The sequence below is a fragment of the Crinia signifera genome, chromosome 2, assembly GCF_055691185.1.
Source record: "Crinia signifera chromosome 2, ASM5569118v1, whole genome shotgun sequence".
NCBI classification, from domain to species: Eukaryota; Metazoa; Chordata; class Amphibia; order Anura; family Myobatrachidae; genus Crinia; species Crinia signifera.
In genome coordinates, this window is record NC_139218.1 from 272,851,218 (window position 1) to 272,868,959 (window position 17,742).

Consider the following 17,742-nt stretch of genomic DNA (forward strand, 5'->3'; position numbering starts at 1 on the left):
TAGTGTGTGTGTGTGTGAGTGGTATCCTGTATCACACGCATTGTCGGGCCGGGCGAGCAGGTGATCATGACGGGCAGGTCCAAAGCCTCTCAGAAGGTTTTTGCCTGTACTGTTTGTACAGCAAAGTTTTCCCAGTACACTGCAGAAGGGAACGCCACTGTTTGTCAGTCATGTTCAGGTGCCGAATCTGCTTCTCTTGCAGGCTCTCAGGCTCCCCAGTGGGCTTCTACCTTAGCGGGTACTATGTCCAAGCTGACATCTGAATTGGCGCTTGCTCGCAGAGCAGAGCCCACTTGGGCTACAGCTTTGGCAAGGTCTGTGGAGGGGTTAGCTAGCTCCATGAGCAGACCGCAGAGGCCCTCCACCTCCAGTAATAAGCGGCCTTATCAGGCTCTTATTATAGATGATGATTTGGATGAGGAGCATGATCCATTTCATGAAATGGAGGATGGTGAATGGGAGGAGGTTCAGGATGTCGTCCCTGAGGGAGAGCCCACTCCTATGGGAATAGAGGCTCTTATTATGGCGGTAAAGGAGGTCCTTCGGTTACCGGAGGATCCTTTGCCAGAGCCGCAGGAGTTTGATCTGTTTGGCGGGGTTCAGAAGACGTCAGTGGTCTTCCCCTGTCCAAATCAGGATCAGCTTTTGGCGGCATGGAAGAATCCGGACAAGAGGTTCCAGATTCCCAGGCGTTTTCTGTCTCTGTATCCTTTTGAGCCGGCCGCCCTAAGCAGATGGGAGACTCCTCCTCCTGTGGACACCTCAGTTTCCCGGCTATCCAAGAAGACTACCCTGCCAGTCCCGGGGCTTCGGCCTTAAAGGACCCTTCAGATAGGAAGTTGGAGGCGACTCTCAAAGCCATTTATGTGGCGGCAGGTACTCAGCTCAGACCGGCCATTGTGTCGGCCTGGGTGAATAAGGCTAACGCCAAGTGGGCAGACCTAATCATCGAGGGCTTGGAGGCCGGCATGCCTATTGATGAACTGCGCCGCCTAGCCGAACACATTAAGGAGTCTGCTACGTTTCTAGGGGAAGCAGCTAAGGACGTGTCCTTAGTCTCAGCTAGAATCTCAGCGAGCACCATTTCGGCGCGTCGAGCCCTCTGGCTACGCTCTTGGCAGGCGGACGCGGAATCTAAAAGGGCTGTGGAGGGCCTTCCCTTTTCTGGGGACATCCTCTTCGGTCCAGAATTAGATAGATGGATTTCTCAGGCGACAGGAGGAAAGTCGGCCTTCCTGCCGTCGGCAGCTCCTCCTCCACCCAGGTGACAGTTTGCAGGCCCGTCGTTCCAGTCCTTTCGGACTCAGCGCACCTTTCGGGGCAGAGGAAGAGGTTTCCAGTCGTCCAGAGGTTCCCGGGCCAGAGCCCGTCCTCAGACCGCCCCAAGAATTCAGGACCCTAAGCCCCAGCAGAAGCCGGTGGCATGACGGTTTACCAGCTTCCGTCAACAGCTTGCCGGTAGGTGCCCGTCTGTTGGCCTTCAGAACCCAATGGTTCTCCCTTTCGGAGGATCCGTGAGTTCGCAGGGTTATCTCAGAAGGGTACCGAATTCAGTTTGATTCCTCACCTCCGGTACGGTTCTTCACAACGGCCCTACCAGTATCTCGAGACAAGAGAGTGAGCCTGCTCGAGGCTATTCGGATCTTGTTGGATGCTCAGGTCATCATGCCGGTTCCAGCAGCTCAGAGGAACACGGGGTTCTACTCAAACCTCTTTGTGGTCCCCAAGCCGGATGGGTCGGTCAGGCCCATTCTCAACCTAAAGCCCTTGAATCTGCTAGTCTCTTATCAACCATTCAAGATGGAATCAGTTCACTCAGTAATTGCTTCCTTGGAGCCGGGGGAATACATGATATCCTTGGATATCAAGGATGCTCACCTGCACATCCCTATATGGATTCCTCACCAAGCCTTTCTCCGCTTTGCCATCGGTCGAGATCACTTTCAGTTCAGGGCTCTGCCCTTCGGATTGTCGTCAGCGCCCTGAGTATTTACCAAGACTCTGTCGGTGGTCATTGCGTCTCTCAGATGTCAGGGGGTGACCATAATCCCCTATTTGGACGATCTCCTAATCAAGGCTCCAACGGAGGAGTTATTGGAGAGTCATGCGAGGTTGACTACCCAGACGCTCACCAACCTGGGTTGGATAATGAATTTCAAGAAGTCCTCTCTAGTCCCATCCAGGAGGATCTTGTTCCTAGGTCTTTGGCTAGACACGGAGTCCCAGAGAATTTTCCTGCCGGAGGACAAGATCCAGGCGATCTTGCTCCTAGTACAGAGGGTGTTGCTTCCACAGAAGATCAGCCTTCACCTGTGTACGCAGCTGTTAGGGAAGATGGTGGCAGCCTTCCCAGCTCTGACGTGGGGACGTTTCCACTCAAGACAGTTTCAGTGGGATCTTCTCAGGAAGGGTGCGGGCTCGCATCTGAATCTGCACAGAAGGATCCGGTTGTCGGCCGAGGCGAGACACTCCTTACTGTGGTGGCGGCACAGGAAGAACTTGTTAGAGGGCCGTCGGTTTGCAGTCCAGGACTGGATTGTGTTGACGACGGACGCAAGCCTCCGCGGCTGGGGAGCCGTGGTGCTTCACCTCCGCCTCCAGGGCAGGTGGTGCCATCTCGAACGTCACTTGTCCATCAATGTGTTGGAGATCAGGGCCATCTACAATGCCTTGCTGGAGGCTCAGGAATACCTTCAGGGTCAGCAAGTGAAGATAAGATCGGACAATGCCACGGCAGTCGCCTACGTAAACAGGCAGGGAGGCACGAGAAGCGGCATGGCCATGAAGGAAGTAAAGAAGATCCTTCAGTGGGCGGAACGGTCAAGGGTAATTCTGCTGGCAGTATTCCTTCCAGGTCGGGAAAATCTGGAGGCTGATTTCCTCAGCAGGGAGGACCTACACCCAGGCGAGTGGTCTCTCAATCCCGAGGTGTTTCAGGAGCTCACCGACAGGTGGGGAGTTCCCGAGGTGGACCTGATGGCGTCTCAGAAGAACCATCAACTACCAGCGTACGTGGCACGTACAAGAGATCCTCAGGCAATAGCGGTAGACGCTCTGTCAACTCCGTGGGAGTTCAGCTTTGTGTACCTGTTCCCTCCACTTACACTTCTGGGCCAGGTACTCAAGAGGCTCAAGAGGGAACCAGTGCAAGCAATTCTGATAGCGCCCTGGTGGCCTCGCAGAACGTGGTTTTCAGACATTCAGATGTTACTGGCAGACGAGCCAGTTCGGTTGCCCCTCAGACCGGATCTTCTGCTGCAGGGACCCTTCCTCCATCAGAATCTGCCACAGCTGCATTTGACGGCGTGGCTGTTGAGACCTCGGTCCTGCGGGAGAAGGGAATTCCAGGAGCAGTAATTCCTACGATGTTAAGGGCCCGGAAGCCCGCCTCAGCAGCGCATTATCACAGAATATGGCGCTCGTATGCTGTCTGGTGTGAGTCCAAGGGCTGGCCATTCCGAGTCTTCAGATTGTCCCACCTTCTATTGTTTTTACAGAGAGGGTTGGATGGGGGCCTGAGACTGGGATCCCTTAAGGTTCAGGTCTCGGCCTTGTCCGTCCTCTTTCAGAAGAGATTGGCTCTCATGCCTGAGGTGCAGACTTTCTTCCAGGGAGTTCTTCGGGTCCAGCCTCCCTTCGTACCCCCCACAGCTCCGTGGGATTTGGATTTGGTACTGGCCTTCTTGAGGTCAGAGACGTTTGAACCACTGGACAGAGTGGAACTGAAGTTCTTGTGCTGGAAGACAGTCCTTTTGCTAGCCCTGGCCTCAGCCCGCCGTGTTTCAGAGCTTAGTGCTCTGTCCTGTAGACCTCCGTATTTAATTTTCCACGAGGACAGAGCAGAACTGCGCACCCATTCAGGGTTTCTTCCGAAGGTGGTATCTTCATACCACATTAACCAGCCTATAGTGGTTCCGGCGTTTCAAGGAGGTTCTCCGGAGCAGTCCTTATTGGACGTGGTCCGGGCGCTACGGATTTACGTGGATAGAACTAGGTCTATACGTAAATCGGACTCCTTATTTGTCCTATATGATGCTTTCCGCAGGGGTTGGCCTGCATCTAAGCAGACGATTGCACGATGGATCAAGTGGACGATCCGTAGTGCGTACCTACACGCGGGACAGGTTCCTCCTGTCTCTTTGACAGCGCACTCTACCAGGTCGGTGAGTACGTCCTGGGCTGCTGAGAGAGGGGCTTCGGTCTCTCAGCTTTGCAGGGCGGCCACTTGGTCGTCACGAAACACGTTTGTGAAATTTTATCAGTTTGATACTTTTGCCTCTTCGGCCTCGACCTTTGGTCGGTTGGTTTTGCAGGATCCTCAGCGCTCTCCCGACCGGGGCTTGGTCTTTGGAACCTCCCCGAAGTGATTCCAGTGGTCCCTGCTGCATGTCAGAGAAAAGAGGATTTTGGTACTTACCGGTAAATCCATTTCTCTGAGATCAGCAGGGACCACTGGACGCCCTCCCGGCTGCTGGATCCTGCCTGTTGTGGTTACTGTTGCGGCCCGGTCCGGTGCCTGCATGTTGTTTGAATGTTTAAGTTTTATGTTGTTTTTCTGTAACCCTTTCCTCTAGTGGCCCAATTTCCTCACTGGGGGATTGTGGGTCTTAGAGGGGAGGAGCCAGTATCCCCTAATTAATATTAAGAAGTGCCTAGCTCCCAGCATTCCCAGCTCTAATACCCGAAGTGATTCCAGTGGTACCTGCTGATCTCAGAGAAATGGATTTACCGGTAAGTACCAAAATCCTCTTATCTCCTCCATAGAGGTGAGGAGCAGTGTTAGCATTTTATTATATAGTATACTTGTTGGGAAGGCAAGTTTTGCGTGTGATAAATCGCACGCAATTTATCACATGCAGTTCCCGGGGAGCTGCAGGCGGAGAGAGCCGGGAACTGTGAGCCGAAGCAGTGGGCGGTGAACGCGGCAAGGGGAGCAGAGAGCTGGGTAGCGTAGGAGAAGCTGGGCAGCGGGCACACATAGAAAAAAACACACATACAAATGAATGGACATCCAGTGATTGGCTGAGACTACCTCGCTGTGGCCCCTGCCCGGCTCTCTGCGTGCAGCCTCCCCGCTCGGCTCACGGTTCCTTCCGCTTCCACCTTCTATGTGCGCCCGGCTTCCCATACGCCACATTCTCTCTGCGTGCCCTGCCCGATTCAAGGCTGCACATTTACCATATTTTATGTGCAGGCCTCCTGGACGGAAGGTCTGCACATAAGATTTGGGCCGATTTCATGGGTGAAATCGGGCCCAAATCGCATAGTGTATGGGGGCCTTAACACATCCCCTCACATGCGGCCAAACAGGACAGAAATCATCCAGTGGTCGCACGCCATCAAATTTTTTCTTTCCCCTTCAATAATAAATGTCAGTCTAAACCGACATTTATTCTGGCTGCAGTTCGCCAAAAAGGGTGCGGGTGCTTATATCATGTGATGTCAGCCGCCAGCCCCGAGCAAGCATTGCCGCGACTGTGTGCATGAGAACGCCCATAAAATTTTGTTCCTCTGCTGCCGCCCTCTCCCCCCCCCTCCCCCTTCCTGGTGACCGTCTTGGAAAGTGTGAAACTTGTTGATGGGGTTTGTGCATGCTCATATTGTGCCCCAATACACTTGTGCGACTTCTCTGAGGGGCAGCAAGAGCCTTTTGCATCAGATGTATCGTATGCGATCCCAGCATGTGCTGTGGGATCCGACAAATCCTCAGTGCAGCACTTGCAATCTCCTGCTCCAATGCGCACAGGTCTGTGGATTGTATAAGTGTATGACCACAGATATGAACACTCCCAACAGCACATTTTTCAATGCAAAATTGCTAACCCAGTGGCGTCACTAGGGTTGGTGTCACCCGGTGTAGTAACTCATGGTGTCACCCCCCCCCCCCCTCATTTAAAAAAGAAATAAACAAAATTGGGGGTGTGGCTTATCAGCAGGGGGCGTGGTCTGTACCGTGATTGTACTGTGTGCTTGCAGATTGAGTCAGCACACCTATTCTTCCAGTATTATAGCAGTGCTGTATAAATTGATTGATAGATCAGTCCCTGCATTTTTACAGGCTACTTAACTCATTAAACACGGTTTATCCGTAATGCCAATTACACATTATGCCGCAGTGATGCCAATTATACAATAAGCCGCACACCGTGATGCCCATTACACCGCACACCATGATGCCCATTACGCTGCACACCGTAATGTCAATTACACAATACGCCGCACACTGTGATGCCCATTACACTGCACACCATGATGCCCATAATTACACCACACACCGTGATGCCAATGACACAAAACGTCACACACCCTGATGCCCATTACACCATGATGCCAATTACACAATACGCCGCACACTGTGATGCCCATTACACCACGATGCCCATTACACCGTGATGCCAATTAAACTGCGCACCATGATGCCCATTACAACACTCCGTGATGCCCATTACAACACACACCATGATGCCAATTATGGGGGCCTCGGGCCTAGCGCCCGGCTGTGGTGCCATGGGCCTAGTGCCCGGCTAATTGGCACCACGGGCCTAATGCCCGACCTAGTGGGGTCACCGGGGAGTCCTTGGGCCAGGAGGACCCAACCATATAAACAAGGGGCCAGGAGGGCCCAACAATTATATGCCCCCGGGCCAAGAGGGCCTGACTATAACGCCCACAGGCCGGAGGGGCCTGAAAGTACCTACGGGCCTAGTGCCCGACACCCGGTGGTCTAGGGTAGGGGTAGGTGGCCCAAGGGCCGCCTACCTGGGGTTGGGAGAGGCCGCAGGGGGGAGCTTTGTCGGCTCTTCTGCTTTCCACCCCTGCTGGCCTCTCCGGTGATGGCCGCCCTCTTCTTTCTTCTGCCGCTGGCCTGTCCTGGCCAGCGGCGTCGCCACCTTCTTTCTTCCTCCAGGAGGCGCTGGAGATCTTCTGGATTGATCCCGGTGTCTTCTGTGTTACCATATAGGCATATAGATATTGTTTTATACCATCATTAATGTAATGTGATTTTAACCATAGTATATTATATGTATGTGTATATAAAAATAGGAATAGCTTTATAATTAGGATATCAGAGTTTAATGTTTAGACATCGTAGTATAGCTTTTGGGTTTACTAAATAATTTAAATGACCACTTTGTAACATATCAAATGCAACTGAATTCATTTAGGAGACAAAATGTCTTAGGCATACTGTTAAGCAGATAGAGTGTTGTTACCCTCCCCAGATAAATCGATATTTATTAATTAAGTTCATATAGTACTTTGTATGCCTGATAGAGAGGGTCAAGGCAGATGTGCATACAATTGGCTTCAGGATGTGTTTGGGAGTCATAAAACCCCCTGTGCCCAGGATATAAGTTTTATGACAGGACAGGTCAGGGAAACAACCCTTTTGTTCACAGCCTGAGCAAACAGATCCTTGATTAACCTTAAGGAAGACTAGATTTTATGACACCTTGAGTCTTGGGAACCAACATTATTCCATGGGAACTGGCAACTTCAATCAGTGAATCTGTGATATAAGGAAAGAGACAGATAGAGTAGACGGACACACTGACACACATACAGACGCACATGGACAGTCAGCAAGAAACCCATTCAGTGAGTCAGGAGGAGATCAGAGAAGACATCAGAAGCGAGAGGAACCAAGAATGGGCTGGAGTGAGAGTCTGACAGTAAACATGGTAGCTATGAATGTTCGGTTATGGATATAGGTATAATTTATGTCAGTATTGTAGCAGTCTAAGTCTGTCAATTGTTTAATGTAATTTTATGTAATATAAGCAAGGAGGCGTATATAAATATATATATATAATAGCATATACATCAATTACTGTGTTAATGTATTCTGTAATGGTTTGTTTTGCCTGTAAATAAATATCAGACTTTCTGAGCTAAAATTACAAGTCTAGAACTCTTATATTTTGGGAATCAGATTGATTAGTACTCTGCATATTGTATTGTAAAGTTTATTAGAATATAATTGCAGATGTCAAATATATATGTTATATCAATACAAGATATAATAAATATATTTTATATAATATTTCACTCTCAATAACCATCATTGGGATAAGAGAGATATATGATTCCTAAAACTCAATAATGGCGCCCGAACAGGGACTTGTACATTTTGGTATCTGATTGTATGATTATAATATTTATAAGGAGTAGCAGATGCGTGAAGCTGGCTACCTAACCTACAGAATCACAGTGAGGATGTATCTAGGAAAACGTAATACTATTGTGTATTTTTATCTTGCATTGTTTGTAGACCTAGAATAGTGTATTGGTAGAACAGAACTGATATTCCATTGTTACCATTATCTGGGAGTGCACGCTTAGATATTGATATATGGCATCAGTCAGCAATATTTTTAACTAATACTATATTTACTAGGCTCAGTACAAGGGCTGGTTAGCCTGCTGACACATTGCAAGATCACAGTGGGGTATGTTACTAATTAGGCACTTGATAATGGTAAAGGCCTAGAATAAATAGACAATGGAAATGAGCATTTCCAAATAAATGATAATTAGTACCAGATATTAGAGTTAACTTTGAGAATCCGGACACTCTCATTGGGAGGATATCTTGTGTACAAAATATAAATATAGCATTGCAAAACGTGTGCAATGCTGAATTTACATAAAGTTACAGTAGCATTCAGGAAAATGCCCAAAACTGTTACTTTAGGATCTAGAGAGAAATCAGGTTCATGCCTCAAGAGAGCATGCCTGAAAATGAATGCAAAGGTGAATTCCTTCTTAAAATCCCTAAAGGTTAAGAAGTGTACTCAGAAGAATTCTGAGACAAAAGTAAATTTTCTGGCAGATTGTGAACAAACTGCCCAGATCTCTCATGAAGGGATCACAGAAACACCCAGCAAAGGTGTTAGGAGCAGGGATGAGACCACAGATGGACTCATTCACAAACAGACTACAAAGTTTGAAATGGTCACAGATGCTAATCAGGGCTCTGTAATAGAGGAAGAAAGTAATATTACTGCAAATAAGGCAGGAGCAATGAGAGATATCCCCTGCACTGTTTTGATTAAGGGGGGAGATCAGTACATTGAGGAGAGTGATTCTGCAGTATCCACTCTTACAGCCCCCATTGTGACAAAGAAACTTGTGTTGCCCTCAGGGAAAGGGGAACAGACAACAGCCTTGTATACACACACTCCAATCGTAGGTAAAGTTGTCACAGAGTTAAAAGAGCAAATGTATTCAGCCACAAATATGTTTGAGCTGAGCAATAGCATGAATTTAGGAGTGCATGTTAATTCCCAAAGTAACAATACCTTTGCCTCCCCCACACTGCACCCAGCGACATCTAGTGATGTCCACAATCTCTCAGAGAGACCACATGCAGAGTGGCAATCTGTGAACACCACACAGAAGTACAGGAATGCTAAAAAGCATCACCAGGATGAAAATGTTTATATGTCCTGGAGTCCTAACCATTTTATTTTAGGTTTGGACAAACATGAAGCTCCGAGTCATACCAAGCATATTTGGCACAGCCTAACAAGTTTTTCGCCCCATAAGTATATTTTTCAGAAGCTCCAAGTTTCCAGACTGAAGAAACTCGCAGGACCACCAAAAGCAAATCGAGAAAAGATGCATCCTGGCAATGACAACAGGGAGTATCGTTCTTTTACTTTTTAGATTAAATCTAGTCCTTGGGTGGTGTAAGAAACTGCCACATGTTTAAATGGATACAAGATCCAGATTAAATGTAACCTCATCACATCAGCAGCAAAGTTTATGTTGTCAGTAACACCTCCTATTACATAGAGGAGAGAAATGGTACAAACCAGAAAACATGGCCAGCAATGTTGGACCAGTAGATAGCACAAAAGATATAGCAGCATGGTCACACCAGTTTGTAAATAGCAATAATAGTAATTGTATTTGTTTTTGTTTCAATTTTAGGTTACAAATTCTACACAGCAGCAACAAAGCTCCAATTCACACCAAAGAACAAGTTCTACTAACCCTTTTATTGCTGCAATTATGCAAACAGCCAGTCTCCTGCACAGTCAGTATCTGTGGCCTAAGGAGGATCCAAAAACTGTCACATGGACAAAAATCAAAGGACTTTTGTTTTTATTAGTTTCTTTTTTCTTTCTTCAGTCCTTCAGAGAAGGAAAAGTTTTAACTACAGCAACTATTATTTGTTTTCTGGACACATGGACAAAATCCCCTTTTCTCTTCTTCAGGAGAAGTTCATTAACCCCCTCACTACAGCAATCATTGTTTGTGTGTTTGTCAGGACACATGCTCACACCTCTTACAGTGTGAATCTCACCCCTGCAAGCATGCAGAATCCTTTTGTACTGTACATACGTTTTTAATCGCTGATCTGGTCACACAAATGATCTTCATTCTTATGTCATTGTATATACCTTGTAAATATTTGTTTTCTTTTTCTTCTTATTCTTATTATTATATGCTGATTATATATATACGCTTCCTTCTCAAAAAGCTTCAAACTAATTTAAATATCAGACAAAGAATGGTATGCCTTACATCAAATTGGAAAAGAAAAATGTTTTGTTAGTTGTTGGGATGGATCATTCTCTTAATACAGACTTAACCAAGTCTAAGAGAATGAATAATAGCATAGATGGAATATTGTAGTTATTGTATATGCACATGGCTGCATATCACACAACACTGGATGCCAAACCCATTCTTAACAGATATTTAATATTTGTTTGAAGCAAAATCATAGTCATTTGCTGTATTGATAGGATGTTTTCATAGATATGTCAAATCAAAATATTATTGTTAGTTATTGGATTTAGCTGGTGTATGGTTATTTTAGTTTAAGATAAGATAGTATATAGGACAGGATAGGTAAGAGATCAGAGACCGAATGGTAAATTATTATTCAGTGAGGAAATTTAGTATAAATGGAGTGGATCCTTTAGAATCTACCCCAGACATTTACCTGCCAATGCCTGAAGATAAATGTTCTTATCAACCACTAAAGGAAAAATACTCGGTTAAAGTTTCAACTGCTGTATTCAACGTCACAAACTGTTTTGTTCAACACAACGAGGTTGGGGTTAAAGAGAGACATGGACACTTATCATGATTGCACCGCGATAATCTTAAAGGACGCACAAGGACACTTGTCACGATCACAGCGACTATAATCGTAAAGGACGCACAAAGCAAACTTGCTAAGGACTGCATCAATGAGGCTTTTGCAAAGTTTTTGCAAAACTGTGGTGAAGAAATTTATCAAGACCACAGCACTCCAAGGGCCAAACATTCCCTTTATACACGTAAATCAACATTGCAAGCAAGTCAACAGCGTCTATGAAGAATTCTACTTCTACGTCCACCATACTGCAAATGTAAAGTGTCTCCAAGAACTGCAACCCACACAGGTGACAGCCCTCAGCCAGGAAATCACTGTGAGCAACAGTACAAGGAAAGTGTCCTCACACATCGACCAAACAACATCTACAAGGCAAGCCGTGGCGTGGCATATAACTGTCTGTAGCAATGAAAATATTTTCCTCATGAATACTGAATATAAATAACCTCGGTCCCTGGTCAAATTTAGTTATTATAGGGTAAAATAGGTTAATTAAATGAAGGATATTTCATACCAATGGTTAATTTATGTTTAGGATAGTTTGAAAAAGAAATGTTGGGAAATATATAGGAAGCAAGTATGGTAATTTACTGTGTGACCAATCAAAATAATTTCTCATGGTCACAAGCGGGGGACTGTTACCATATAGGCATATAGATATTGTTTTATACCATCATTAATGTAATGTGATTTTAACCATAGTATATTATATGTATGTGTATATAAAAATAGGAATAGCTTTATAATTAGGATATCAGAGTTTAATGTTTAGACATCGTAGTATAGCTTTTGGGTTTACTAAATAATTTAAATGACCACTTTGTAACATATCAAATGCAACTGAATTCATTTAGGAGACAAAATGTCTTAGGCATACTGTTAAGCAGATAGAGTGTTGTTACCCTCCCCAGATAAATCGATATTTATTAATTAAGTTCATATAGTACTTTGTATGCCTGATAGAGAGGGTCAAGGCAGATGTGCATACAATTGGCTTCAGGATGTGTTTGGGAGTCATAAAACCCCCTGTGCCCAGGATATAAGTTTTATGACAGGACAGGTCAGGGAAACAACCCTTTTGTTCACAGCCTGAGCAAACAGATCCTTGATTAACCTTAAGGAAGACTAGATTTTATGACACCTTGAGTCTTGGGAACCAACATTATTCCATGGGAACTGGCAACTTCAATCAGTGAATCTGTGATATAAGGAAAGAGACAGATAGAGTAGACGGACACACTGACACACATACAGACGCACATGGACAGTCAGCAAGAAACCCATTCAGTGAGTCAGGAGGAGATCAGAGAAGACATCAGAAGCGAGAGGAACCAAGAATGGGCTGGAGTGAGAGTCTGACAGTAAACATGGTAGCTATGAATGTTCGGTTATGGATATAGGTATAATTTATGTCAGTATTGTAGCAGTCTAAGTCTGTCAATTGTTTAATGTAATTTTATGTAATATAAGCAAGGAGGCGTATATAAATATATATATATAATAGCATATACATCAATTACTGTGTTAATGTATTCTGTAATGGTTTGTTTTGCCTGTAAATAAATATCAGACTTTCTGAGCTAAAATTACAAGTCTAGAACTCTTATATTTTGGGAATCAGATTGATTAGTACTCTGCATATTGTATTGTAAAGTTTATTAGAATATAATTGCAGATGTCAAATATATATGTTATATCAATACAAGATATAATAAATATATTTTATATAATATTTCACTCTCAATAACCATCATTGGGATAAGAGAGATATATGATTCCTAAAACTCAATATCTGGCCTCTTCATCGGCCGCCGGAGCTATTCTCTCCGTCGCTGCCGTCCTCTTCCTTCAGCCGGAAGAGGTGAAGAGCTCGCCACGGCCGTTTCCTATTGGCTCGCCATTCGGGAGCCGTGATTGGCTCCCAAATGGCTCCAGTGTTTAAACGCTGCGGGCGGCCACAAAGGCGCCAATTATAAATCGCCGCCTCTCTCCTCCGCAGCGTCGCCCCCCGCTCGGACTGTCCGACTGTCTGTCAGCGCTGGGATCGGTTCTTTGATCCCAGCGCTATCTGGGGTGACACCTGCAGAGGAGATGGAGCTGTGTCCCCAGCGGGACGCACCCGCTGGGGACACAGCTCCATCTCCTCTGCAGGTGTCACCCCAGAGACTGGTGACACCCGGTGCGGCCCGCACCCCAAGCACCTGCCTAGTGACGCCACTGTGCTAACCCCTAACTTTTGAGCCTGGCTCATAGCTTTCAGACGAATTTTAGACTACAGATGCTGAGAATTTGCAATCAGTATAAGGCCCACAATTGCAGCATTGGTGTCCTTAACACAATCATGTTGACAGAGAATTATCTGTTTGAAGTTGATGGGATCTTCATAGACATGTTGGAGGATGATGACCTTAAGCTAAATGCTTAATAATTCATTAAGGTGGGTTATTTTTCAAATAAATGCAAGGAATGGCTGATGAATTTCAATACTCGTTTAAATAATAATTTCTGATTATAGCAATCATTTATTACATATTACATACATAAATAATTTAGTGCTAGCAAAAAGCAGAGCAATAGGTGCATGCTGTTATGAATCATATCCCTACAGAGAGAATACATTTGCCTAACATCTGTGCTCCAGAATCTAGCTGTAAAATCACTTAATTAACTGCAAGGCAGCTACTGAGAAAGAAGAATTGCTGATCAACAGTATACCCAGCAGCTAGTGACAAATGGGCCATATGGATTCCACAGAAGAGTTTAATTGAATGTCAGTGTAATGCGGGTCACTCATTCAGGACTTGCCTAGTACAAAGTGTCAGGTCTATGAAGAGCTGTCCAGCAGTTTTTGTTAGTGATTTAGAATAAATGTTGTTGTTAGACATATTTGATAATGTATGATATATTTGTAGAAATATTTAACAAAATATCTTCAATAGAACTCCCTTAGTGATTAAACCCATTGTGATTGACAAAACATATTGCGTATGATGCATGGTGCTCCAGACATTTTTCAAACATGTTCACAGTTAGGCTCTGAACACATGACAGGAGCTGATTGGCTGGATCACCATTTGCCATATGCAACTATTTTATCATTCACAATGAGATGGGGGCAGAGCAGTGGTGTGTCATCAGGGGTGGAGGAGGAGGCAGCGCTTTGAGCTGGCACTGTCTCCAAGCATTGTCTCCTCCATAGTGTGAATGGGACCCGGGTTACCTGTTCACAGCAACCAGGGTCAGACTTGGGATTAACCCTTCTTTTAACCAGAATCTGAATGCCGGGATGCTGGACCTGGAATATTTAAAAAGGCCCTATCGACCCGACAACAACTTGGGATCGACCTGGGTTATTTTTGCGATGTGAAAGGGGTATAGGAGAAACAGCACAATGAAAGCTTCCAGTCAGAAAAAATAAGCATGGAAAGTGGCAAAAGATGGTTCTGAGATGCAGAAATATGACTCTTGTTGCACTCAAATGCAAAAAGGAGATTGGTAAACAGGGAGTGGAGGTTGAAAGGTTTGAGGGTAAAGCATATACTGTAATTTTAAGTTGTTCAAAAAGCTGCCAGTAATCAGACTTCAGCTTGTGCTTTCAGTGGAACACTTCTTGACCCATCCAGGTACAATTCTAACAATGGAATAGAAATGTTAAAATTATTTCAATTGATTATTCTGTAGATTTGCAATACAACTTGTCTTGGCTGCTGCACCATGTGTTATTACCTCAATACGTATTCTTTATCAAATGCATTTTCCACTCTGGATTTCAGTGTTTATTACAAATATTAACATTGATACTGACTGGGACATTTTATCAGTTTAGTATAACATCATAGTAATCTGCCATTCTCCCTATTCATCAGAATACAAGGTGGTTCCTAGGAATGCACTCAAAATCCCGATAGTGTCAAAATCCGGAATGGGTCATAATACCGACAAGGACAAAATCCCAACATTTAAAATACTGACATTTAAAATCCCGACAAGGTCAAAATACCGACATATAGAATGTACAGGTAAAACTGTCAACATGACTTTGGGTCAACAGGTCACGAGGTCGACATGGGTTTTTTCACTGTTTTTTGACCCGACATGTGGCGACAGGCGGTATTTCATGCCCTACCATCCATTAGGGCGTGGTGGGAGAATAAAATAGTGTGCCGAGCGCAGCGAGGCACCGCACCCGAAGCATTGCGAGCGAAGCGAGGGGCTGCGGTTCACCTCCAACTGTGTCGACATTCGGGTAAAAAAACTGTGAAAAAACCCATGTCGACCTGTCGACCCAAAGTCATATTGACCGTTTCACCTGCACATTCTATATGTCGGTATTTTGACCATGTCGGGATTTTAAATGTCAGGATTTTGTCCTTGTCTGTATTTCCTTCTATAGGTGCCCATACACGTTGCGATTTTCGCATCCGTTTTGTACTTATTAAGTACAAAACGTATCTCATGTGCGATAATCGCGCTGTGTACCTGCGGGGATGCGATGCGCGTCCCCGCAGGTACAATATTGTAAAGCACAAAAAGTATCTGCATGCAGTACTTTTTGTGCTTCTTTGCATCGCATCGCATCAGTACAGGTGTACATGTGATGCAATGCGATGTCCATTAGTAGCTATCAACTTTAAAAAAAAAATCGCATCGCACACGCATGTAGGGGGATCGCATTGCATCCCCCTACAAGTGCCAGTGCACATTTTAAAGCACAAAAAGTACAGCCCCATATCTCAATGTGTATGGGCACCTTATGTCTGAGAGTGCAATGAGCAGGAGGACATTGATGGCTCTTAGGCAGTATCAAACTCCCTTTTCCTCATTAGGCCCAAACCAATCATATTGGCTGTGTGCACTCCACACAGACCCGTGAGAGAATAAGATGGGGTACAATCTTATCTTTGAAATAAAATACAGGGGTTTACAACATGCAGCACTCCAGCTGCTGTGGACCCCAAGTGGACCCCAAGTTTAATTATGTAAGAAAACAACAAGTGCTGGCAGTGCCATAAGAAGAGATACTGTATTCATTAATATAGAAACTGATGGCAGAGGCGTACTGCTTTGCCCTTATGCTGGGCACACACTGGATGAATCTTGCGTATAGTTTACTATATCAGCGGTGCAGCGGGAAAACAATATTGACTGTACACACTGGCCAGTATTGTTCGAGTCACACCTGTGGTCTGTCCCAGGCTGGAATTGACCAAAGGCTTAGGGGCGTTAATGAGACATTGGTGAATACCAGGGGTACCCTTGTAGAAGATCGGAGGTGTTATCACAGCAAGGAGATGAAATATAACAAGTACTTTTTAAGCACGCAGGTGATGGTACAGAAGCGGCAGTTGGTATATACGAATATGAACGAAATAATGGTATATCAGTATTATCAACAGAGTATCACACAGAGGTATATTGTAACAGTATAGCGGTGAAATGTAACTATGTTGAAGGTAACAAGGATGGAGATCTGATGGTGTGGTATATTGATAATAGGACACCAAAGAAGCAGGAGTATCGAAGGCAGAACATGATGGAGCAGGAGATCAGTGATGGGACACCGATGGAGCTGGAGATCAGTGGCGGGACACCGATAGAGCAGGAGATCAGTGACGGGACACCGATGGAGCAGGAGATCAATGGTGGGACACTGATGGAGCAGGAGATCAATAGTGGGACACTGATGGAGCATGAGATCAATGGTGGCACACCGATGGAGCAGGAGATCAATGGTGGGACACCGATGGAGCAGGAGATTAATGGTGGGACACTGATGGAGCAGGAGATCAATGGTGGGACACCGATGGAGCAGGAGATCAATGGTGGGACACCGATGGAGCAGGAGATCAATGGTGGGACACCGATGCAGCAGGAGATCAATGGTGGCACACCAATGGAGCAGGAGATCAATGGTGGGACACTGATGGAGCAGGAGATCAATGGTGGGACACTGATGGAGCAGGAGATCAATGGTGGAACACTGATGGAGCAGGAGATCAATGGTGGGACACTGATGCAGCAGGAGATCAATGGTGGCACACCAATGGAGCAGGAGATCAATGGTGGGACACCGATGCAGCAGGAGATCAATGGTGGGACACCGATGGATCAGGAGATCCATGGTGGGACACCGATGGATCAGGAGATCAATGGTGGGACATTGATAAAGCCAGGCAAGTTGCACACTGGTATATGCACAGGTCCTTGGTAGGAGCAGAGTACACAGGAAAAGAAAACCTGGAAACAACTTAGAGAGAGATGGCACCATACAGGTAACAATAGCAATTTGGTAAAATTACTCTGCCTCCTTATAAGAGCCAGTGAGTGGTGATTAGCAGGACAGGAGGGTGCTCAGGATTGGCTGAGATTCAAGTTACTGGAATGGACATGGCTGCTCCCATGTCCAGGAAAGGTGGGAAATTCTGTTTGTACAGCACATGGTTGTGGCCTATGATAATGGCAGCGGCATGGAAGCCGCAGGAGACTGGAGCTGACAGGCAGACATGACAGGAAGGGATTGCTGCAAAGCTGCTGTGTCAGCGGATTCAGGGGAGCACAGGAGCAACTGATGTAATACTCAGGGTTCGCAAATACGCGCTATAGCGCGTATTTTACCCTAAAACGGCCAC